The 26032-nt window shown below is 46.4% G+C and overlaps 1 protein-coding gene across 8 annotated transcripts in view; it reads right to left on the reverse strand.

Moving 5' to 3' along the window:
- LOC122628217 (myocardin-related transcription factor A) overlaps nucleotides 1–26032 on the reverse strand; it is a 184641-nt gene that overhangs the window by 93883 nt on the left and 64726 nt on the right. The window lies entirely within an intron of this gene.

Genomic DNA, 26032 nt, shown 5'->3' on the forward strand with positions numbered 1-26032 from the left:
AATACTTTTCTTACACCTGTGTGCGCGTCGCGCGGACCCGTCGTCCATGTCCGGTGCGAGAGAAAGATATATACGGAATTCGTAGTTTATAGTTTCTCGTTATCGCGAGCGTTTGCTCTTTTTAAAGTTTCGCAGAGGAGATATTAGTCGCTCGAGAGATCGAGACCAGCTCGATATCGTCGCTTACGCATCGGAGAAGATCGTAATTACAAAAATCGACGCTCTCGACTCGAGATCGAAATCGACCTATCCTCGACGACGATCTCGCGTCGGTTCCAGAGAGAAATTAATTTCGCAGGAGCAATTAAGTCGTCCGATCTTTCGCGATCGAACGTATTCGATGAAAACTTCCACGAAAGATCGATCGCTGGTCTTTCGATTCGATGAACAATTTTGCTCCTCGAAGGGGCTTTATCCAACGATCCGTTGGATAGGAAAGATAGAATTCTACCAGTCTCGTAAAAGTTTATAATAACGATCTACGTCGAGTCGGTTAAATTTTTCAATCGAAACGATATAACGTGTCGTTCGTTATCTCGGACTGGCTTTGTACGATTTTTCGATCCTCGAACGGTTAGATCATTAAACGTAATAAATATCGATTTCTCCTAAGCATTTTCGATAAAATCGATCGCCGTATTCTATCGCATAAACTTTCTAATATGCGAGCAATTTATTACACCTCGAGCGTTATCTCGCGATTCGCAATCGTTCCTTTCGATACAATGTCAAACTATTCGGTCGTAAAAGAAATATCCGAAAGCGATTGAACGCGTCGCAACAAATTAGAAAGCAAGTTACAAGGAGAGTACACGACTCGACGACGCGGAAAAGAGAGGAAAAAAAAACTGAAAGGAGAAAAGAGAGAGGAACCGAGGACAGGTGGTTTGCATACGCGTGCTCCGCTCGACGTGCACGTTAAACGCGAACTGAATTTTAATTTTCACTCAGGCCGGCCTTAGGCTCGTCGTTCCGCTTTTTGCAAGAACCCACGTACGGTAGGTTCGTACGCATTTTTTCTCGGACGAGACGAGTTCCAGGAAAAATAAATATATTCTCTCTCCCTACAATTTTCAAGAGAGACGTCTTCGATTTTCACTCTCGGCCGGTAAGCGAATTTAATCGAGGAGAGGCTCGCGCTTTTACGAGCCGAATGGACCGGAGGACCGGCTTAGAACCGCTCGCTCGTGCCGCTTCGTTGCGTTCGGTCACGCATCGGTTAGCGAGCTATCAATGAACGCGCCCACGCGCCAAAGATCGACAGGCCCCGTGCGTGCTCCTCTTTCTCTCTCTCTCTCTCTCTTTCTCATTTTTCACGCGAGTCGCCGGTTCCGCAAGGTCGTTTCGTTCCTAAGAAGCCTTCGATAAATAGCTTTTACGAACGCAAAAATGAGAGAGAGAGAGAGAGAGAGAGAGAGAGAGAGAGAGAGAGGAGCAAAGCCTCGAGATAGTCTTGACAGATAGCCGTCTCCCGGAACGATTACAAAGCTTCGTCGCGTCAGTTGGTTTTAATTAAAGGACCGTCTCTACCCGCGGTCTTCTCCGATATCTTAAAAGAAGGAACCGCGCTGAGATACTTATCCGTTAACGGTCCCTCGTTTCTTTTTCTTCGCTCTCTTTAAAGAAATAAAATAAATTTACTTACGTAAACCGCTAAGCGTCTCTCGAAAGAAAGCCGAGCGCGGTTTACTTCGACGCGCGGTTATACGCGCGATTACGTTCGGTTACGCATCCGTCCTCGTCTCGAGATTATCAATGGAGACGCCCACGCGTTCGCGATCGACGGTAACAGCTTCTACTCTCTCCTTGGCAAAAGTTTCTTCTTCGATCGAGCGGCGATTACCCGCGAATCGCTGCTAATCCTCGAACGCGCGAGAAAGAGAAAGACGTGGAAGCGACGATGCACCGGGAAAACTTCCTCGATTCTCCTCGCCCACGCGTGAAAACTGCCTGCAGGAAGGAGGCGGAGATCGTAAAACGGAGAATGAAAGATGCGCTTGAGAAAAAGAGAAAACTTATTAAAAAGTACGTGGCTCCGTTGCCGCGTGAAAATAACTTTCGTTGATATTTCTCACGATCCTTAAGAGAAACTCGAGACTCGTTGGAAAACTCTAATAAATTCGGCTCGAATTTTTCTTTTCGTCGAGAAAAATCGTTCGATCCTACGCGAACAATCGGATTAGCCACGGATATAATTACCAATTGCGAGAGCGCTCGTTCGAGAGAGACAAGGGACGGCAAACGATAAAAAAGGTCGTAAACGCTTGGCTGGAAATGCGCTAAACGATATTGCCAAGACACTCCCGTAGCGAGGCCAATGTCCCGGTGCATAATTAATTCTGCAATCCCGCCTCTGCAAACTCTAAGAAGTGGAAGCTGGGGGAGTAAGATACGCGTGTGCGCACACCCGCACACTATTTACGCAGAACCAACACAGAAACCGGCCCTGACCTTTTCTCACCCGATGCTGGACGTGGCGCCAGCTTTTGATATCGCCCGTTTAATCTATTCTCTTTCGGCTTCGCACGGGGAAGGAACATTGGCAGCGATTCGCTCGTTAGAATATAAATATTTTGAAGAGCGAACTCTTCCCCTCTTTCCCTCCTCTCGCGCTCGTACGATATCCATGCGTCGACTCTCGAAGGACACGCCGAACGTTCTTTATAGCTATTTTCTTTTGTTTCGTTTATTTCGCGTCCGATTCTTGGAACGGGAGAGCGCGCTCGAATAAACCATTATCTCCGAAAAAATATTTACGAATAAATTCGATCGAGTAGCGAGGAAAGAGGAGACGAGTCGATTTAGGTATAACGATTCGCGAGTAAAAACGCGCGAGGAAGAAAGTTACGTCGGGAGAGTTACGCTCGGAGGAGGAGCTCTTGCGATTATCGGATACCGAACAGCGAGCCGATGTAGGATAGACGGGTTCCTCGGCGCGGTGATAGTCGCGGTGAATCAGCCTCCTTCGCTGCGGAGTTACGTAATCAGGTGAACACGGCGTGCACACACAATATCTTCGTCGGATATCACTTTGTAGTCCGGCCGCGGAGAGCCCGCTTTGCCCTATCTGATCTCTCTCTCTCTCTCTCTCTCTCTCTCTCTCTCTCCCTCTCCCTCTCTTTTCTCCGATGCCTTTGCGAAGGAACATAGCGAGTGTACGCGCACCCGCCGAAGAAACTTTCCTCGAGTTCCTTTTTCCCCTCTCTTCTTCTCTTATACTCCGTCCACTATTCCACCGACGAGCTACGACTTTGCGTTTGAATTCGTACCAGTGCGCAAACGTATGCAAGTACGCAGGCATCTACGTATATCGCGCATTAATAACGACGCCGTCGACGCGTACAAACTTTTTCCTTCGGATCTCACAATTTTCGTTCTCTGGCTCCTTATTACGTTTTATTCTCTTACTACTATTTCTCCTCGGCTCTTTCTATCCGCCCGATTCTACGAGATAGAAAGCACTCTTCGATCGACGAAGCCGATAAAAAATTTCGTCGGAGAGCACGATATACATATCAAGCTTTTCTTCCCATCCTGGCATCCATTACTCTCTCGGCGCCTATCGCCGATCGATCTTTACGCCGAATGACGAGCGCGCCATTCTGTCTGTATATAATTCCGTCCGCGTGAAAAATGAATTCGAACGAGTCGATTTGCATAAGAGCCTGATTTCCGTACGATATTCGATTTCGCTCGGGTCCGAGAGTGATGTCCGCCTTTTTTCTTTTTCTTCCTCGAGACGAACATACTCGACGGTCCGAAGATCTTGTTGGCAGAGAAAAGAAACGAACGAGACGAGATAGATATTATACAGGGGGCATTAAAGAGAAGGAGTTCGAGGCTGGACGAGCTCGTACGTTGCGCGTTAACCCGTCGATCCGGAATTAGATCGTTAGTCGACGATGATAAAAAAAGAAAGAGAAGAACAAAGAAAAAGGAAGAAACAAAAGTAAAAATCGACGAATCTACTCGAAAAGAAGTAAAAACGAAACTGTGCTTTCGATACTTCGAACAAGTTTTTTCTCCATACCCTGCGTACGTGGCGAAACGTCGAAGAGAGAAGGCAGGCGAGGAGAGAGTTTGCGTCTCGGAGATTCGTCCGATTATGATCTCAAAGGAAGATATTACCTCGCGTCCGCGGATTCGCTGCTTCTGCCAGCGCGTAACACGGTGTACGCTCGTTTCCTCATAAATCAAAGTCGTCGCTCGAGCGTTACAACGTTATCCGCGAGAGCGGAGTAAGTAGGAGTGCTCTCGTCGTAAGGAGAGAAGGTAGGACGGGATAGGAGGAGGTGGGGGAGGAGAGGGAGGACGAGGAGGAGGACGAGGACGACGAGAGGCTGTGCGGAGGATGTTGAGAGAGAGAGAGAGAGAGAGAGAGAGAGAGAGAGAGAGAGAATGACCCGACTGTCTTCGATCTTAACAACGCGAGCCCGCATGCTCTCTCGCCGATGCTGCCGTTCCTACTTACCTACCGGCCGCTCTCCTCGCTATTCTCCTATACACGTACGCAGTAGTGGCAGGCTGACGCTAAAAGAATCGCTGACAAACGCACGACGACGTCTGGCAACCGCGATTTCTACGCGAACGAGAGACGCAAGCCGACTGGACGATCTTGCGCGTCTCTCGCTCTTCGGATCACTTTTGTTCGGCGCGAGAGCGTCGTTTTTCTATCTTTTCTTTTTCTCTTTTCTTTACGAACGTTAATACTTTTATCGCGTTCTCCATGGCGACCGTAAGAGATTTCATCTTACGAAATCTCCTCTTCCTTCGGACTGCCGATGAAAACGGAAGATTACGCGATACGCGCCTGAAAACGCACAACCTTGCGTTCGAAATCGATGTCTCTAATTGGCGATATAACTATATCTATAGCTCGGTAAAAGGGAAAACGATTCGAGGTCGATCCGTGGGTAGGTAGGTTCGAAGCCGACGCTACCTTCGCGTTGCTCTCTCGCGTAGGAGTAAGGATGACGTCAGTCGACCAGCTGGCTCTTCCCAAGAGAAGGCTAAAAAGCACGATTCGTAGCGAGTACGCCGATATTATTGTCAACACCGACGGAGCCTCGATACCGATAGCTCGATACCGATGCGCTTTTCGTTGTTCGCGTGGTGCGTCGCGCATCGAGGGAAAAATCGGAAAGAAGAGAAAAAGAAATAAATAAATAAAAAGGAAGAATCGAAAAGCAAAGAAGACGATGACAAAGAAATGTCGTAAGGTGTCGGAGATAATAATTCTCGAGACGAGTCGGTAGATCTAAGGTATTATTTAGTCGAGCGCGAGAACAAGTTCGCACTTTGGTAGACGGCATTGGTGTCTCGGGAGTCATTACGAGGTGTAAATGATGGCAGGACTCTGCCACGACGCGGACGGCGGCGAAGAAAACATAAACAACGACGCGAGCGAGCGAGCGAGAGAGAGAGAGAGAGAGAGAGAGAGAGAGAGAGAGAGAGAGAGAGAAGTCGTCGTAAATGAGACGCAGTTGCACGCGAAAGGATCGTCTCTAGGTCACTGCCCAACGAAAGTTACGTCAGGTTTGGATATGGTAATACCGCATTCCAGGCACCGACACCTTCGTGTCCGAGCGTGCACCGTTCTATCCTTCTTTCTTTCTCCTTCTCTTCGTTCTGCGCCCATCGAGCCGAGGCGAACCTTAGAATACCTGCGGTTATCTCGAAAACCCACCATTATATCGGCTGTTTTGGTCGTCCGACGGTATCTCATTAATATCGTCCCCTTTAATAACTGTAATCGATGTAATCGCGGCTCCCTTCCGGTTACGTCGAAACGCTTCTTCCCTCTCTCGCGAGGGGTTACTGAAGAGTAATCGAAAAGTGGGTCAAGCGCGGGTTCGAAGGTCGACTCGTCCTTTTGGAAAGAGTCACTTCGCTTCGCAAAGTTTAGATACGATCTAAGACGCTTCTAGGAGCTACGAAAGTTCGAGGAGATCTACGTCGATTTTACCGGCGAAGAAAGAAACTTTCGCAAGAGACGATTTCGCAGGCGTGCCTTCGTCGTTTCGTTGTGCAAGAATCAGACGAGAGGACGGTGCGGGGTAGAAGAGGCGACAAAACGTCTCTTTGTAAAAAGCTCGCGATTCTCCTCCTCGATAGGATAGAAACGTAGCTCGCTCGGTGACGAGGATAAACGTTCTTCGAATAGCGACTTCTCGGGAGTACGGCTGGAGTACGTCCGGGCTGATAACCGAGCTGCCTCCAACTTTCCTTCGCGCGAGTCGCAATTTTCTCGAGATAGTCCTTAAGTTTAAACGATAAACTCTCGCGGCAGAGCGACTCGTATCTATTCTGAAAAACGTCTCGGACGTTTCCTTATATCCGACGATACGCTAACCCTCCCTGAAAGCATTGATATTCGAGAGAGGAGAGTCGTTGAAATCCTCCGAGTAAGTCGAAAACGTCTTCTCTATCGCTCTTGAATTTCTTCCGGCGATAATCCTCTCGCGAGCCACGAACAACTATCGAAGATCGCAGAATTTTACTTCTAAGCTCTAGCAAGGAGTATCTCTTATCCCTCCGCTGTTCTCGGTTGGAAAAAAAGGGCTCGCACGGGCCGGCCAGGATGAATCGGTTTTCGAAAGTGTCGGTAGTCGGTGGCCTTCGCGAAGACTCGTAAAGAGCAATCGATAAGGTCGGTAGCTAATTGCAACCGAGTTACATCAGCTTTATATCTCAAATTAAACTAATAACCAGCGAAAGCGGCCTCGCCAAAAATGGCGTGCGAATGAAAGCGTGCGCCGACAAAAGGCCGGGCTCTCTCGACACGCGCTGGATTTCGGCTGAGAACCGAACGAAATCGCCGGGGAGGAAAGAGAGAGAAAGAGAGAGAAAGAAGGTGGACAAAAAGATGAACGAGAATGGAGTTACGGACGAACGGTTGTTCTATCGACGCGATCGATTTTCGTCGAATCCTTATTGCGTCCCGCATTCCTCTTGCATAATACAAGAGGGAGAATCATCCTGCGGAGGCACGGTAATTATTGAAATGCGTGGGCGTGACCAATGTCGAAGCTCGTTAGAGAAACGTTAGAATAAAGGCCGAGGCTTCTTTTCTTACGCGGGGGATCGATCGATAACTCGAGGTATAATTACGATATATTCGTCGACGGGTGCGTTTGCTTGAATCAGTTACCTCGTTCCGCGCGGGAAGATATCTCGCGGAGATGGGACGTCGAAGATAATGGAAACGAGAGAGGTAGCGTCCGATGAAATTGGGATCGACTCGCCCGTGAATCCGTTTCCGTTATATATCCGAACGATTCGTTTTACGAACTATTCGAGATCGAAGCGTCAAAGTGCTAAAAATATCCTCGAATAAATCGAGAGCGAATCAATTATCTCTTTTTAAAAATTCGATTATATCGCGTGTCGTTCCGATAACGTTCGAATCGATATCGACGCATTGTGCTTTTGCTTCGCTGGAATTATTTGTATCCGTTCGATCGAACGAAACAAGATTTATTTACTTCGCTTTCCCGGCTCGACCATTTTTTTTCTTCTCTCTGAAGAGAGTTTGAGGATCATCGATCAATGGTTCGCCCCCTTCACCCACGTTCGTCCTTTCCTTCTCTCCTCCCCACCTCTCTCTCTCTCCCTCTCTCTCTCTCTCTTTCTCTCGTTGCCCTCGTTTCACGAGGTGTTCGCGATCACGAAGGATCTGATAAGGCGAGAACAAACGCGTTAATGGCTCGTCAGTGGGATGCTACGTTATTACCGAGTGTGTGCTCGACTTATAAGAGACGACGCTTTACAACCTCCTTCGTTGTAATCTTAACATTTTTCGCGCTTGGCTGCTCCTGCGAGAAATATAATTACGTACTAAACTAATTACACGCTTCGCGAGTTATCTCGTTAATGCCACATAACATTAAATTACTAAAAATTAGCTAGCATAAACGAGACGATTTTTTATTTGCTTATAAAATCTAAAGCAACGAAATTTCGCGCGTTCGTGGATCTCGCCGAGTCTATGCAATTCCCAAAGGAATTACTAATCGTCGTTACGACGGCGACTCGATTATTTTGTTTAAACTTGTCGAGTATTAAGGTGCGAACGTGCCAGATAAGCGAAATGATTTACGCGTACGCGTTTCGCGTAAAACTAATTAGCGTTGCATCCGGATTGAGTGGAACTTATCGACGAGTATAACTTGATCTCTGTTCTCCTTCGACGAGGGATATGAAATTTACTCGGAGATTTAAAAAGACTCGAACCTTCTCCAAATCCGATCTTATCGACCGGGCTGTTTCGATGAAGACGCAGCCCATACTTAAGAACAACATTTTCACCCGCCATCGATATTATTCATCTCTCACTTTCTCCCTCTCTCTCGCTCGCTCTTGCAACCAATTCGTTGATCGCAATTCGTGTCCGGTGATATTTACGATGAAAGCTCGCCGTAACTCGAGTCGCGATTCTCTCTCTCTCTCTCTCTCTCTCTCTCTCTCTCTCTCTTTTTCTCTCTCTCTCTCGTAAATGGTCGAAATTGAGCGGGCTCGATTAAACGGAGCTTTTGTCGGCTTAGCGGCATGCTCGCAATACCGATTCCGTGTCGAGAGAATTAAGCGCGATAATAACGAAGGTAAGTACGCGCAAGTTGTATACGGTAGAACGCCGATCGAGTTTTGATTAATCGAAAACGGGCCGCCACCGATCCGACGCTAATTTGTCTTGTCGAGGCTGCTCGAAAAATTCGAAGATTATTAATGGCCCTGGTATAAAGAAAAATACGAGGAACGCGTGATCTTTTCGAAATCACGTATATATATATATATATATATATATATATATATATATATACACATAAATTCTTTTTATCCTTATGACAAATAAAATATACCTTCTAAAATTTATCCGCGTATTCCTGAAACAGGCTGCATATGCGAGTTCTCGAATCGCGTCGGACGTCCCCTTCGAAAGTCAAGAGCTGGAAATCATCCGACTGTTTACAGTTTCGTCCGATAAGTTTCCACTTTCCGCGAGAGATATCGTCGATGCGTGCGAACGAGCGTGCGCCAACTCGAGATCCCGATAATCCACGTGGGGGTTCCAACTACAGACATGGACGTTTAGTAAAATAGTAAAATACAGCTGACACGAATTTTTATCGTCGTTTTATGACTCTCAAAAGTTTTCCAAGTCGAAGAAAGAGAGAGAGAGAGAGAGAGAGAGAGAGAGAGAGAGAGAGAGAGAGAGAAAGAGAGAAGAATCGAACTATACGGGCGCGATTTCTCGCGCGGACATTTAAATCGTGACAAACGTCAACTACCCACGCGCGTCCAAGATATCCCTTCTTTCTCTTTCTTTCTCTCTCTTTCCAGCAATTTAGAAACGCGAATAAACTCCCCCTATTTACAATCCTACCGATAAAACATAAATTTCAAAGTTCGCGCGCACGCGCGAGCCCGCAAGGATGACGACGCGATGCGCGGGGGCGTCTTTCGTAAATCTAATCCTTTTATTCTATTTATATTACACCACTGGCCGTAACGGGAATCTTTTGTAGAACCATACAAGCCGCTTATCTCGAAGAAGAAAGAACGTTACGCGTGAAGTTTGTTTTTAACGAGACGGTAAGGTGTCTTAAAAAAGGGGGAAAAGTGTTATCACGGAGTATAAAAGTATCTAGTAAAACCGCTACTTTTTCCTCTCCTTCTCCCCCTTTATAATATCAAAATTTCAATTACAAAAAAAAGAAACTCTTTCCCTTTTCGGAAACACTTTAGAATATAACAAACGTATACACGTAGTTATGCGGGGTGAGATTTTTTAAATCGAGACACCTAAACATTTCTAAAAAAAAAAGTATTTTTAAAGGAAAAGTTTGCAACAAGAAAGGATTTTGCGAGCCATGCGTAGCAGCATTATTTACTTCTGATTCGGTGGACATTACCAAGGTTTTTTGAAGATTAAATCAAGCTTATTTAAAGAAAAAATTTAGAATATTTTAATCCGTCGATCGGGAAAATCTATTTAAGTTTATCGCAATTCAGTGGCTATTGTAACCCCAATTACTTTAACATTAATTTAGTACGCGAAATAAGTTAATTACGCATCGTACAGATAGCGCGTATCTGTCGAGAAAAATTTTCGTTTGAAAAACGCGTCTTTTAGAAGATACTTAGGTCTCTCGATTTAAAAAACTCACCCTGTAGATATCGCTCGAAATAGAAAGTGGAAGACGCTTGGCAAGTTGCGTGACAAATCGTTGGTTCCCGCGATGACTAATCGGTGTTCGCTAATTACCAACAAAGTTTCCTAATTAATTAGTCAGCCTCTAAAAGAAGGAGAAGGACCAGACTCTCCCGGATTAGCCTCCCCGGCAGTAGTCTACGAGTACCGATAATTGGCCTTGCCGATCGAGGCCGGTGACCAATGTCGGATAATTACTAATTATTACTAATTAAGTGGACCGCCTCGTGGCTTCCTGTAAATCGTTGAGACGCGGCCTCGAGGGTTGCTCCGGTCCTCTTTTCCATTCTTCTTCTCGGCCGAAACTTACGCCTACTACCGAAACAAACTCGCGTCGAACTTAAAGAGCCTCGCCCGAGGCTCCTTTGGAGGGATCGAGATAAATAATTATCCTACCTTCCGACTCGACTCCTCCGAACGAAGAACAATTAACGCGCGATCTTTCCTTTTAGTCCGATAAATCAGTGAAACGCTTTGAAAACGAGTTATTAGGAGAGAAGAGAGAGAATTATTAGAGAAAGAGAGAGAGGAAGAGAGAGAGGGAAGAGAGGGTAAATAACGAATGGTAGCAATGATTACGCGTAATTGAATTAAGAGCAAGTTTTCTTTGCACGGTGCACCACCTACGCGTAACTCGGATATCTGCTACCTAATGTTTTCGAGATAAAGCCCGACAGGAACGTTATCCGATAGGAATCGCGTAATAAGCATCGACCGCGCGTATCCGATCGCCTCGCGAATAGCTTTCGACGCCGCGTACCTTCGTAAAACGATTCGATCGATAACGAATCGGTCTGTCCGACTATCGATAGAGAAGGAAAGAAGAAAGGGACTTTGTCGTAAATAGCCTTTTCAAGAATCGGCATCTCGTTATCGCGTCGCAAGCGTATCCACGAGTCGAATTTAATCTCGCGTAACTTTCGAAGAAGAAGAAGAGGAGGAGGAGGAGGAGGAGGAGGAGAAGAAAGAAGAAGAAGAAGGAGAAAGAACGAAAAGGCATCCGCGAAGATTAAAACATTATCCTAATAGAATGAGACCTGAATTACGATCTTAATTTCACGTTGAGATGCCGATCGTCGATAAGTAACGGCCATCTTTATATTCGAAGGCCCCGAGGCGTGGGTCCTTCTCGTCGTTGTCGTTGTAAGGGCCGAGAGCCAAGAATCTTGCTTCGAATCTATAACGACGACCGGTCGTACAAATTTCTTCGACTTTGGCCTTAATGCTTTGGCTGCATCGACTCCGGTAGCGAGACCGATAAAGACGGTATAAGAAAGGGACGAGAAAAAGAGAGAGAGAGAGAGAGAGAGAGAGAGAAAGAAAAGGAGAAAGATCGTTATCGAATCCGTGGAATCGAACCGAGGGAAAAAGAAAATCGTGCAAGATCTCCGGAAGGCCATTCAATGGACCACGTTATCGCGCCCGAATAGTCTTAATAAATTGCCAAGCTTCTTTTACATACGATACGCAACAATCGAATTTTATTTCAGCCAAAGGAGGGAAATGATTTGGGAATATCGAACGAAAGCCTGGAAATACGTGTTCTCAAAATACATACGAGAAATTAAAGGCGATAACAATGAGATGCACGATACGAAAAATGCAAAGTATAAAGAGAGGATATAAATGATTAGGTAGTTACAAATCAGATGCAATAGAAAATCGATATACGTAGATACGAAGAAAGACGGTTCGACGCGAAAGGAAGACTCGAGGGAAGATCGAGGCACAGAATGGCATAAAAGCGTAGAGATGAGATTGAAGAGAAGAGAGAGAGAATGCAAAGAGAGTCGATTTTTCTCTTATCGAGAGGGAGGGGGGGAGGAGAGAAAGAGAGAAAAGGGAGGCCAGTAAGGGTAACATTTTTCGTTGGGACGGAAAGAGCTGCCGGCCGGATGGTCGGTCGGATGGTCGGTCGGACGGCCGGTCGGATGGCCGGTCGGACGCAGCCGTTTCTGCAGGAGCTTCGCAAAAGGGGGCTGTTATCTCGGCGGCGGCATAAGGACAGGGCTTAAATCTCGGCGGTATCTCCTCCTCGTGGCGGTAACAAGTTTCAATTCCTACCAATTCTACGGCCATACATCACTCCCCGGTAGATACAATGGTGACTTCGGCCCGGACTCGGGCCACGGCCTCGACGCTCCTGCTCCATCCACGCAAACGATAAATATCTTATTGTGCGCGAGAAAGAAGTGCGCTCTGGACATTCGTGCGCACTGCGCTCGATATCGACGCTTCGTACCTTTGAAATAACGGAGGGGCAATGAAAGAGGGTGTATCTTCTTATACGAAGCCGCTCCACGGCTTTTCTTCCGAGAAACGTATCTTCCGGAACGGAATGTCTTAACTCTCCGTACGAGGCGAACGTCAAGCTTGTAAGAGATCGTGAGAAATAAATGTGCTAATTGCCGAAATATCCCTACTCCATCTTTTCTTTCTCCAAACTCATCCTTCTCGAAAGAGAGAAAAAAGAAGTTGAGAGAGAAAGAGAGAGAGAGAAAGAGAGAGATCGAAAGGGAACGCAATTAATTGATCGTGAATCTCACGTGCGTTAACGTACATGTACAACATATCGAAAGGAAGTAGTCTCTCGCCGGGAGACAGAAATTTCTCACGAAGTCGGTCGCGATTTCTCGTAGCCCGTGGAAAGGCCGAAAATTACCCGATCGATCCGTTCGATGAATCGCAGGAGAGCGTGGCCGATCGTTCGTCGTCGTCGACGTCGTCCGGCGAGGAGGAGGCGGAACTTTACGCTCGTTCTCGAGTACAGAAGAAGAAGAAGAAGAAGAAGAAGAAGAAGAAGAAGAAGAAGAAGAGATAACTAGCTTCTGTGAGCTCGATCGAGAGAGGACGATCGATCTTTCACTTGTACTCTCTTTCCCTCGTGGGAGCCTTGATGGGCCTTTTAAACGCGTACTGTAACGAAGGAGCCTAACGAATCGCAAAGTATAGTTATTAAAAGGTAACGTTGTATTACCTCGTACCACCTACATAGAGTGTGCGAGAGAGAGAGGAGCATGCGCGCAAAGGCCAGAGGCGATTTTCGATTTCGCGAGAGACCCTCGAGAGTCGCTTTATTCGTGCCATCGTAAATTCCATCGCGAGACTTTCCTTTGAAAAATCGTTTCGGTCTTGTGCGATTATAAATACACCAAATCAATTTTGTTTCGCAAAGATGAAAAAAAGATGAAAGAGAGAGGGATAGAGAGGGAGGGAGAGAGAGAGAGAGAGAGAAACGCCGTGTAATGGATCGAACGCACCAATGCCGAGTAATTAGTCAGAGTAATTAGCTTCGTTTAGAGATAGTTTCGGGCGATACGTTTGTCGAAGGAGGAACGAATCGGTGCAGGAAGATCAAGATCGCGAGCGCTGCCGCACGAATGGCGAGTATCGACGTCTCGATCTTTGCAACCGGAGAGCGATAAATCGACGGCACCTCCCCTTGCACTCTCTTGCTACGCACGCCGGCACACAGAGGCCGCACCGATAAATAATCGATACACTTATCGAAACGATTACAACTTGATGCTTATCCCGAGCATCTGGCGGCACGTTCGACCCTTAAAGGCCTTCTCGCCAGAGAGCAGAGAGAGAGAGAGAGAGAGAGAGAGAGAGACAAAACAGACGAAAGATCTTAAAAAATACAACAAACTCGTCATCGTTTCAAGGATGAAAAGAAAAAAAAAATGGAACGATTCTAGATTAGCATGGGAAGTCTCGTATAGAATGCGTTTTATGGTTCGCGATGCGGGATTGAAAAAATAAATAGCAGCTATAAAAATTTTACCTTTCATCGATGACGTGCGGTAAGCAAATAAAAAAAGAGAAAGAAAGAAAAAAAAAGAAAAGAAAAAAAAGAGGATCCATCGGGAAGAGAAATTTTGGTGAAATAAAAATAGAGAAAAGACAGCGCTCTGCTTAGAAGAATTCGGTGGGCGGTGAAGCCAAAGTCGGGTCGCGGGGGAATAGGGATTAAAAACGCGTTCGGAGGCGGTGTGGAAGCTCCGGTGGAACACTTTATTTTCGAGCGCTCGTAAATATTCCTTCATAATGCTCCTCCACCGAGCAACGATCTGTTATACTTTCGGATTGCCAGTTCGCTCTACCGCTCTCGTAGTATATTATACCTACGGTGCTCGGACTGTAAGTTCCGGCGAACAATACGTAGGATAATCACGTACATGTGGAGCGTACACAAGCGGAACGAGCAAGAGAGCAAGAGAGAGAAAGAGAGAGAGGGATAGATAGATAGATAGAGAGAGAGAGAGAGAGAGAGAGAGAGAGAGAGAAAAGAAGGCCGTGTGTGATGTCCTTAAAGCTTACCATGCCTATCTCCGATCTCTCTCATATGCATATCGGTATGCAATACTCGAGGAGAGCACGTGTGCCCGTTGCCGTTGCTGTTGCTGCTACTGCTACTGCTACAGTTCGTACCAACATCGGTTTAACAAAGCGACCATAAACGAAGTACCGGCCGGTGTAGTCAAACCGACAATTCCAGCCCGATAACATCGCTACCTTCTTATATATTTATAGACTTTGCCCCTACTCTTTCTCTCTCTCCCTCCCTCTCTTTGGCCCTCGTGAAGGGTGCTAAATTTTGCCGACAGGATTGCACCGTTTACCCGGAATCCATAGGATTAAGTAATAAGAGCCATTGTCGATGATTTTACGCCTCGTTTAACTCTCATCGTTATCCCGAGTTTCCATCGAGTTCAATCGCGATAAAGATCGTGCCGTTTGATAAATAAGTACCGAGAGAATTATGCGTGGATAGAAAAGCAGATGGCCGGCAGTGCAGGACGTAAGGAAGCGAAGACGCGCACCGATGACGTCACAACATCTTAGAGGAGGCTCTCCTTTTAACATTCTCCAGGCATTAACGGCGCGAGTTCCTCTTTTGCGAGATGCTCGATATTGTTTAAAAAAATAAGCCCCCGAGAATCGCCATAGGTGGCGCGAGAACGTTTGTTTGAAAACTTTTTGTTGGCGGGCCCCTAAGTTTTGTCGACGCCCACGCTCCAACCCCTGACACGAATCTATTGATTACGCGAATTCTTTCTGTGTTTTCTAAAACTTCTACCGTCTTATAATACGATTATGTAATTTCTTATCTAATATTTTAACTCGTCGAGCAGCGCGTTCCACCGAGCATTGCGAGACAACGTAGATAGCAATTCTCTCTAATCGGTTTAACCGTACGATTATCGAACGCGATAGGTGAGAAAGAAGAGAAAAAAGTTTGGAGCAAAAATCAAACGATCTCTCTCCGAAGAAGAGAATCGATGCGGTTGGTCCGATTCCTTTGGTCGAGTGTTAAATCGTTAAAGAGAGCGGTAATTCTCGTCGGGCGAGGAGCCTACGAAAAAATCATTCCGCGCATAGTCGTTCCACCGCTTTTCGAATCGCGCTACCGCGTTTCCCCGTAATCGCAAGAAAAGCCACGAAGAATCGATTCCGTGGAACGGATCGCTTTCGAGAGATCGATGCGCTCGCTCGCGAAAAAGAGAGTAACGAGATAGGAAGGAGAGAAGTCGAGCGAGGAAGAAGCAACAAGTTTACAGAGTAAACACAATTCGACGCACGTAGAACGGTTTACGAGCCGGTGATCTTCGCGTCTTCGACCTCCTCTCTCTCTCTCTCTCTCCCTCTCTCCAATTCTATTTGCATATCTATCCTCCTCTCTCTTTCTCTCTCTCTCTCTCTCTCTCTCTCTCTCTCTCTCTCTCTCTCTCTCTCTCTCCCTCCCTCGTTCGATAACTCACGTACGTACTTGCAAAGCACTTCCGTTCCTCCCCCGATGCTTCGAAAACGCGTGGCCGGCAGTTGAACGTCGTTCGAGGTTTCAGCAAAATGCAAAAGATAAGAGCTCTCGTTGCCAAGGCAAACGAAATCGAGAGCCCGAGAGAGAAGGCAAGATTATTATGCACCGTCGGTCAACGAAGACCGCGAAGAGAGAAAGAGCAACAGCGTGGCTACTACGTATCTAAGAAAAATTTTTATCACGATATATATCTCGAGCGATTTGACATTAGACACGCGTACACGTCACACTTAACGAGCCACTAAACATCAAAAACATACATTTTGCGGCCGATCGAAAGAGACAGTAGAAGCGTAATAAAGTTTTAACGCGACTACGAATTCGTGAAACGCGAGCGTCTAGAGTAATAAACGGTTCGCATAATCGAGAGTACACCCGAGATTATTACGACAAACTGTAGGTCGGATTTTATGAATTAACTCTATGTACGGGCGAACGAGTGGGTAGTAGTGGTAGTAGCAGCGGATCTGCGTAGATCCTAAGACCGAGATAAAATAATAGGAGAAGCGAGAGAAGGCGGAGCTCGATATAGCACCCGTAATCTTAATCGTCGTTGAATTTCTCTCGTTCGTAATTATGGCGCGAATTAACGACGGGCTCTGGGTGCCTTTGGGTTGGCACGTAACGCTTGATGGGAGCATGGGAAACGACCTCCGCGTTAAAATCACGACTACGCTACCGTTCTACCGCCCGAACCCTCTTATCCCTCCGCCCTCTCTCCATCCTTCCCTCTCTTTCTCTCTCTTTCTTTTTTTCTAACATCGTCACGTGCGACCAGGTGTTACGGAACGACGCCCACGCAACGTTTTGCACGTGCACTCCAACGAACACCGAGAGAAGAGAAACGAAACGCGCGAGGAGAATCGGAAGTCTTATTTCGCTGAGAAACTACGCCCGGCTACGCCGATACGATCGTAACTACTTTCCTATAAACGAATACAATAATTGGATCGATCGTCGAAGGACGTTACGTGAACGAAAGATCGGCTCGTCTCGACGAGCGACGAATCTTATTAACCCGACGCGAGTCTTATTAACCAAGATCCACGACGGACTTTCACCTCGGCGAAGCTTTTTCCGAACGCGGCAAAAAAGAGGTGTACGTTTTTGCGGGTTAACGCGAGAGATTCGAATTATAAAGGATCGCCCGTCGTCGTTCCAAGCATCGCAAGTGTAACTTGCGGTAGTCGTTTAAACGGTACGCTTCTTTTAACGGGGGAAAAACATAGCGAGACAATAATCGTAGGTGCGTAGTAGTTAGAACGGCGTATCCACCGATCGTTTCTCATCGCGAGAGTACCACACACCGGATTCGAAAAAAACTCGTTCGAAGGCACCTTCCGCGAAGCGGAGCGTACACGGAGTAACTCTCGCGGAGTAACTCGGTGCTGCCGAGTGAACGGAGAGAGAAGGCGAAAGAGGAGGGGCCGAAAGGGAGGCAAGAAAATAATGGGGAATAAACGCGAGCCCACGCGAAATAAATGCGGCGCGTGACGTCATGGGAAAAATCGGTGAACTCCGAAAGAAACTCGTCGAAAAAAACGACCTTAAAGAGCGAAAGGAAGTACGAGGAGAAAAGGAGGAAATGGGAGATAGGAGGAGAGAGAGAGAGAGAGAGAGAGAGAGAGAGAGAAACGGAGAGAACCCTCCCGATCCTGTACGAGTACTATCTCGTTGTTATACGCTAACGTTATGCGTCGCGGACAAGACCAACTACAAGGGATAGTGGCAAAAAATATTTTATTAACCCATAGTCCGCATAATAATGCATGTCTAATGCGAATAAGTAAAGCGCATTCGCGGCTACAGGGACGGATCCATCTTCCGCGCTTCTACATACACGACTTTCGACGACTCTACGATCGTACCGAATAATCCTATTATTCTTCCTTAACGATCTATCCGATCTTTTCGTCGAAATTCAAAGCTTTCGTATAAGAAAACAAATTCGGATAAAAATCAAATTTATTTAAGATTTGATTTATCTCCTTTTCTCGGACGAACGTCCTACGTTAGTTTATACCATAAGAGATTTTTCTTATGCAACAGATCGATATTAAAACGAACCAAACGAGCGAGTGCTCGATCAGAAAATTCGAAAAACTGCTCGGAAGCATGTTTCATATAGAACCGACCCTGCGCTCGGCTTACCGTAGACACGTGCGTATTTCCTCAGGTACGAAACGAATGCGTGTTCTCGCAGGCACGAAGCGTTTTACGATTATTCGCGTGCCTGAGCCGTAACTTCATCGTGAATCTTCCTAACCGATCGAAATGAGCAGCGAGAACGAAGGAAGGAAGCGGCAGTACGACGTGAGATCTCTCTCTCTCTCTCTCTCTTGTTTTCTCTTTCTCTCAGTATTTTTTCCACTTGCATCAGAGCATAGATATGAGCAGGATATACGAGTACGCACGTAAGAGGAAACACTTTTTTACGGTATCGTTGCAAGCAGATTAAGAAGAAAAGAAAAAAAGAAAAAAAAAGAAGAAGAAAAAAGAAAAAGGAAGAAAGCAACGATCTACGATCTTTTTCCCACTTTTCTCTCCTACTTTTACGGGTGAAATCTTTCGGATAGCTTTTACGGTGTATGGGTTCGTCCCTAATTTTATATAATCGCGACTCGGAGAGAACGTTTCTTGCGCGATCTAGTGCCAAGAAGCCGATCGACCGGCTCGAGGAGCTATTTCACTTATGCGAACGGGAGAGACGGAGGGAGGGAGGGGAAAAGATAGAGAGAGAGAGAGAGAGAGAGAGAGAGAGAAAGGTAGAAGGGAGGATTCTTCCTTTAACCCGCCGACAGATGCGAGCGTAGCTGTCGTCCCGGAGGGCCGCTTTCGATCAGCATTTTAACGGCCGAATTATTGAAATAAACCGTCCTCGAGAGCGGCGAACCTCGCGCCTATTTGTAGCAGGAAGTCCCAATCTCTCGTTCCCTCTCTTTCCCTTTCGATCGATCGAATCGTTTTCTCGGTGCCTTCGCGATCGCGCCTTTGTGTTTCTTTCGCTCTCTCGCGAAAGATCGCTCCGTGAGATCACCGCGAAGCATCCTCTTCCTCTCTTTGACGAGCGATCGACGTGCTCGATCTTCGGGATCACTTTTTTCCACTTTCGATTCGACTTCGATTCGATTCTACTCTTCGACTTTGCATGTATCTCTCGCGTGAATCGACGAAGCGACGAACAAGGGAGGACGGTCCTCGCGAGAAAATTCCGACGGGAATCTGTGAATTCGGAGAGGAAGAGGAGGAGGAGATGGAGGAGGAGGAGGAGGAGGAGGAGGAAGAGGAGGAGAAGAGGAGAAGGAGGAGAACGTCCAAAGCGGTACTCGTTAGTGATTATTATGAGCGCAGCTGAATCACCGTCGTCGTTATACATCGAAAGCTTCACGTAGCGGCTACGGGAAGTTTACGATCGGCAGGGATCGAACAATGAGGAAGAAAAAGAGAGAAAGAGAGAGGGAGAAGGAGAAGAGTCCGGACCTCGTAAGATACGGCTGTAATAAGTCGGGCGGAGTTCATTAAGTGCATTGTTGTATCCGATGCAAACCTCCCTCCCCTTTCTCTCTCTCTCTCTCTTCTTTTCGCCTTCTTACCCTTCTTGGTCGACTATCCTGCACGCTCCTTCGCAAGACCTCTCCCTTCGATTTTTTTACTTCGTCTCTTTCCTCCTCTCACTTTTCGTCGACAATCCTTCCTCTTATCCGACGCGTTAAAAGCGCTCGAGCAAATTCCAAAAGGATCGACCGTTGTTCCAGCGGATTAACCGATCCGTACAGGAATCGCTTGTGACGCGAATCGTTCTTTATCTGCCGATATTCGAATCTCCCAAGAGAGACGTTTGTCCGACCGAGATTAATACGTCGAGTTTACCAGTCGTGTATTTTAATACATACTCCCATTCGTTAGCGGCGAAAGAAGCCGACACGACCGTCGGTGATTAATAAAAGAATAGAATATAGAAAGAACGAGAGAGAGAGAGAGAGAGAGAGAGAGAGAGAGAGAGAGAGAGAGAGAGAGAGAGAGAGAGACATTTATTTTGAGAACGGATGATACAGCGGATAGTGATATATCCATCTACGAAGTTGGCAACCGATCGTATAACGCTTCACAGGCTACGCGTATCGAGTTTGTATGTTTCGAGTAAAGAACGTTTCGTCGACTACAAACGCTTAAAACGAAAAAATCTCCAGGGAGCGAACGATTCGAGCAAATCTTTTGCGTCCGCTTGCCAGGGCAGCGAGTAACGATTGTTTCGAGAAGTAAACATATTCGCGAGCAACGACAGACGAAGATAAGCAAACGTCCAAAGTAAACAACCGAAATAAGTGTCCTCCCGTTATAATTATAACGTACGCGTTCTTAGTAAAACGACCCACGAGAGCTTTAAAACGCGTTCGCTTTCCGAGATTTTCAAGTAGCACGCAAAACGAAAAACATCCACTTTGTTTTTAAACCGCCACGGCGCGCTTAAGAGAGAAATTACCTTTCGTCGAATTAATCGGTCGGATAGTTTCTCCCGCGCGAATCGAAAACTTGCGTCCGAGATTATGGACGTACGGAAGATACGAAAAATCGATAAGGCGTCCGCCTCGATGCGAATTAAACGCGAGCCTCGGACATTAAAAAATTGATTTGCAACCGCGTGACAAGCTCGCGAGAGAGATTAAATCCATCGGCGGCACCATCAAAATGTTGATTGCTACATAGTAAATAATTTATTCTACGATCAGATATAAAGAAACTTATTACCAAACTCTCTCTCTCTCTCTCTCTCTCTCCCTCTCCCATTCTCGCGACGCGTCAAAATCGAACATCTTTAAATTTGCCCTTACGTCTTTCTCCTTTTCAGCCTTCTCGGACGTCTCACCGAAAGACCGCTAAGTGAATCTCGTGCACACGTGCGAGAAAGAGAAAAAGATAAGAGCATGCTACCTGACCAGTTAATTAATATTACAGCGGCGAACTAATGACGTCCACACGGCGGCATTATGCCGGTTGATCGAAGCAACGCTCTCTCGAAAATTCGCTGACTCCTCCTTACTCATTATCTTAAGTCGGGACCGGCCAAACGCCATCTCTTTTTCTCCGCGAACGAAAGTTCGATTCTCTTTCCTCTTATCGATCACCTCTGTCGTGCACGAGAAAGTCAGGCGTGCTCCTCGTTGCGGACACCTAACGCGCGTCGTGATTCGCGCTTGAGGAAATTAAAGAAAAATGTTCTATCGAGTTTTCGAGATTTTTAGAGAGAGAGAGAGAGAGAGAGAGAGAGAGAGAGAGAGAGAGAGAGAGAGAGAGAGAGAGAGAGAGAGAGAGAGAGAGTTAACGTACGTTGCGTAAACTCGTAAGACGAAGCATTAGCCGTTGCTCGATCTCCGTTCGCAAGGCAATATGTGGGTTGAGCTTAATAAGCTCTTTTCTGCCAACGACGAAGTTAACGCAGTTTCGCGTCTTTAACGTCCCAGTTGTCATATTTATAAAGCGTCCAATGCGAAAGATATTTCTTCTCGCTTCGTTATTTTCCGTGATCCATTCGGTTGACGACTCTCTACGGAGCTCGGCCGAAAGAATACGTCAAAATAATCTCGCTTATCAAAGTGAATTTACTGCGATATCGTTAAGCGATAGGCGATTTCGTAAAGCGGATAAGCGGATATGTTAACGTATAAATATGAAAAGGAGACGAATGAAGAGGCGCAGCTGCGCTTCACCGACTCTTCGATGCCAAGTATTAGACCGTATCTGTGCCGTTCTATGCCAACTATTACACCTTTTAACATCGAGTAATACCTACATTGTTATTCGTTACGCCTGGCATTCGTTGTCGTCTATAAAATACTCTTATTTGCAGTTTAAGAAAAAACGATGACGCAAAAATTTCGAAATTTCATCGCATCTCCTCGGGACTATCGTCGTCGATTATGAAATCGAATGAAACATCCGCGAAACGGAGAAGGCACTAAAAGCTCGCCATAGAATTACAGAGGAAGAGGGACGGACGGACGGACAGAGAGAGAGAGAGAGAAAGAGAGAGGGTAGAAAGCTTGCTTGCGGCGACCCAAATTTTCAAGAATACTCCGTTCGAATTTCGATCGCGTACAAAGGGGAACTCGCGAGTGACGCGCTTGAAAGCTCGACGCCATAGCGGATGTAAGGAATGTCCCAGGGACAACGTGCCTTGGATGTTTGGTAGTGCAAACCCCGTTTGGGAATTGGTTGCATAACGGCTGACACAAACGCGAATAGAAAGGAAGAGAGTCGAGAGACAATTTGTGCCAAAGCTCTATGTGGGTCTACGGCGCGTTAACGTTAACGCGGTATCGTCGGCAACGCACGAGAAAAATACGTACGTAACGGAACGCGAGCCAGACGCGAACGATCTGCGAATACTGGAATAAAAAGCACGGATGAAAATAGAGAAAGAGAGAGAGAGAGAGAGAGAGAGAGAGAGAGAGAGAGAGAGAGAGAGAGAGAGAGAGAGAGAGAGAGAGAGAGAGAGAGCAAACTTTATCCCGATTTAAGAGTCGCGACGGTTCCCTCTTTGATGCGTTTAAAAGGCTCTAGAAATTTAAATCGACAGTAAGTTATATAATGTTTTCGAGTTGCAGCTTTTTTCCTCGAGCGACATCAAAGAGATCGAATATATCTTGAAAGAGAGTACGATTATTCGAGAGAAAAAAGGGAGAGATAACGCGTCGACGAAATATCTTCCGAGTTTCTTCGAAAAGCGAGATCTTTCTTTTCGATTCCTCTGCCTTTTTCTTCTCCTTCTTCTTCTTCTTCCTCCTCTGCTTCTGCTTCTTCGTCGTTTCTTCTTCTTCTTCTTCTTCTTCGCCGAGTCTTTCGACTATTTTTACGGAATACCGATTTCAAGAAATTATCTTCCGCTAATAACTCTTGCGCATTTTTCGAGCCCGACTAGGTAAAATACGAGGTACTTACGTACGACGATTACCTCGCGTACGAGGCACGTATGACTCACCATTCTACCTTCTGTTTCAGCTTCCTATATAGGCGCAATAAATCTACCAGATCTCTTTGCGCGAACGACGCGATCCGCTCGTGCCTCTTTTATCTCTATTCAAACGAGATATCGAGTCATCGAAAGTCCCTTGTAAATTATACCTCGCAACGTACTTTTTTTCCTCGGGCGCACGCACGCGCCAAAGCTTAAGAATAAGTCGGGAATAAAAAACGTAAAAAATCACGAGAAACTTCGGGCGTAACGCCGATATGGACGACGAGTCTCGATGGTAGGTAGGATCGTAGTAAACACGTGCGGCTCGTTGCGATTGGATAGAGGACGCGTCGGGTTATTTCGTACGAAAATTCGTCGTCCGTGATTATAAATTCGCGGGAAATCTGCTCGTCGAAATATTTCGACGCGTCGTAGGTACCCTTGCGAGTCTTTCGCGAAGAGAAAATTTATCGAAAGAGGAGAACGTTGAAATTTTCACGAAGCCTCCTTTCTTTCTTCGTTTATCTTGATCTCGCTCGTGCAGCGCATCGCGAGATTAACATTCCCGGTCTAACGGTTATAGGGTCGCGGTTTTTCTCTATTCCACGCTCAAGGACCTCTTCGGCATCGGATCGCTTCAATTTTCAAGAAATTCCTCCCTCGGCCAGTTTGCGGTTTTCACCGCGCCCGAGATGGCAACCGCATCCAAGGATGCACCTTTCTAACTATGCGGACGTCACTGGACGACCTTTTTTTTCTGTTCCACGCGACGCTATTCAACGTCAGCGCCGGCGCAAACTCCGAACGTCGTTCGACCTCCCTTACGAACTCTTACTCCAATTTCCTGACCCCAAAGGCAACGAATCCCTTCTACAAAGTGAGAAAAATTGTTGGATGATTGCTTAAAAAAATCAAAATTACTTACTAAGCGTTCCTACGAAAGCCTTTTATAGCGTCTAATAATTTAAATGGCAGTGCACGCGAGGCGTGGTACAGCCTTCGACCGCGTCTGGTTACGCTACCAGCCCGCAGCTTATTAAACGAGCGAGGGTTATCAATCACGGCGGTACGATTAAACCCAAACGAAAGTCGAGCAAAAGGCACAATGGAAGGGAACTCCTTTCGCGTTGCTAAACTTTGAAGATCGTAGCGCGATCCTCGCTCCTTTTACCTCCCTTTAAAGATACGATCCAATCTCGTTTCTCTTTCTAAACATCGATCGTGATTCATTATTACGTCATAGCGCGGCTAACAAGGACGGATCGATCGAAGAATTCTTCTTGCTCGTTGATCTACTCCGAGGAAGAAGGAAGAGTCCTTACCTGAAACAGAAAAAGCATAAAAAGACGTTACTTCGGTGTACTCTTGAAACCTTGCGCCGATCACGTAGGAGTAGGTTTTCTCGTTAATGCAAAAGACGTTCGCGAAAACACACGCGTCGTTGAATCGAAAAGAAGACACGCGCGCGCGAGATGGCATTCTTGGTTCTCTTCGAAAGCACATCGTTAGATCGACCGTTATATAAGCATTGTTATTTATCTTAGCCGCGGATCGCCAGAACGTTTACGTTAAAATAATAACGCGAAGGCTGCCAATGTCTCTCCGTCGAAGAGAGAAAGAGGGAGGGAGAGGGAGGGAGAGCGAGAGAAGCGCCGACCGACAGAAATTTGCTTGTTAACTCCGCGAGTCTAACGACGTTTAGCACCAACGAAAGCTGATTTATCGCTTAGACTAGGAATAGAGATGCTCAATGAAGATTTTATCGCGTTACGATATCGAGTCACGTGCAGCTTCCGAAAGGAAGCACCTCTCACGCTCGGTCTCGCGATCTCGACGACGCACACGCCTATGCCGCCACGGTCGTTGCTACCTTTTCCCGTGCTACCTATGAATCAACGTACGACTTTATACAAATTCGATCGAAGGCCCGATAAGATAAGAGCTGAAATAATAAATTGCGACGATGAAAATCTGCATACGACAGTGTGTACGAAATGTTACATTCAAACGAGAGTCGTTACGAACGTCTTACAAAAACTCTCTCGAGTTGTTACGCGTTACGAATGCAAGACATGCGTCGAGAGAGTCGAGGATGCTGCCTGGCAGTCTCGTCGAGATTCTTTTCGGAGCGTTGATGCGCTTATTGCATAATACTTTAATGCCGAGACGAGGCACGCACGTATCTACGTACATAAGAATGCGTAGGTGCTGCGCGGCTTTCCAGAGAATGATCTACAACGTGCCTCTCGTGCAACAAGATTTCGCGGAAGAGCCCGACTCGAGGGAACTCGACGTGGAAGCCTAACGAACCCTCCTCGCCTATACTCCATTTCGTTTTCCAACGCGTTATGCCCTTTCTCATCCGTCCGTCGAGATTATTTTTCGAACGTTCTGCTTTCGGAGATCACACGGTCTTTTCCTCCTTTTATCTATTCCAACCGTTTCTTTCTCTCCTTATACCGACATGGAGTGAAGTTTCGTCGGGAGCGTTTAGCCAGGATAATGGATACGTAAGAATTAGATAAAATAATTATACTACCGGCGGCAAAAAAAGAAAGGAAAAGCAAAAAGGAGGAAAGAGGCAAGAAGAAGAAGAAGAAGAAGAAGGAGAAAGAAAAATTAGTGCAAGAAACAGATTGGAAGAAAAAAGGATTATTCTCTGACACACTTCGTCGCGGGCGAAAGGTGTAGATCAAAACGATCAGAGCTCTAATTACGAGGTCCGATACCCTGCTATCTCTAATCATCCGTCTTCCTCGTCCGAGGAAGTATCACGAGCGAGATCATTAGCGTGACCATTAGGCGGCGGGACGTAATTATTGCGGTTGACACGAGGTGACGCTGATAATGACGACGATTAGACGGCTCACGCCACCGCCGCCGCTCGACTAGTCGAGAGATTTACTGCCAGAGTGAAAATGGTCTAGGCGTCGTCGTTGTCATCGTCAAAAGCGATCCTTGAACGTTCAATTTACAGGAGGGAGAATCGCGTCGCCGGTCGTTTCGCGGATTCTCGAATCTCTTCTTAACGAAAAAATTATCG

Source organism: Vespula pensylvanica, chromosome 1 (genome assembly GCF_014466175.1).
Source record: "Vespula pensylvanica isolate Volc-1 chromosome 1, ASM1446617v1, whole genome shotgun sequence".
NCBI classification, from domain to species: Eukaryota; Metazoa; Arthropoda; class Insecta; order Hymenoptera; family Vespidae; genus Vespula; species Vespula pensylvanica.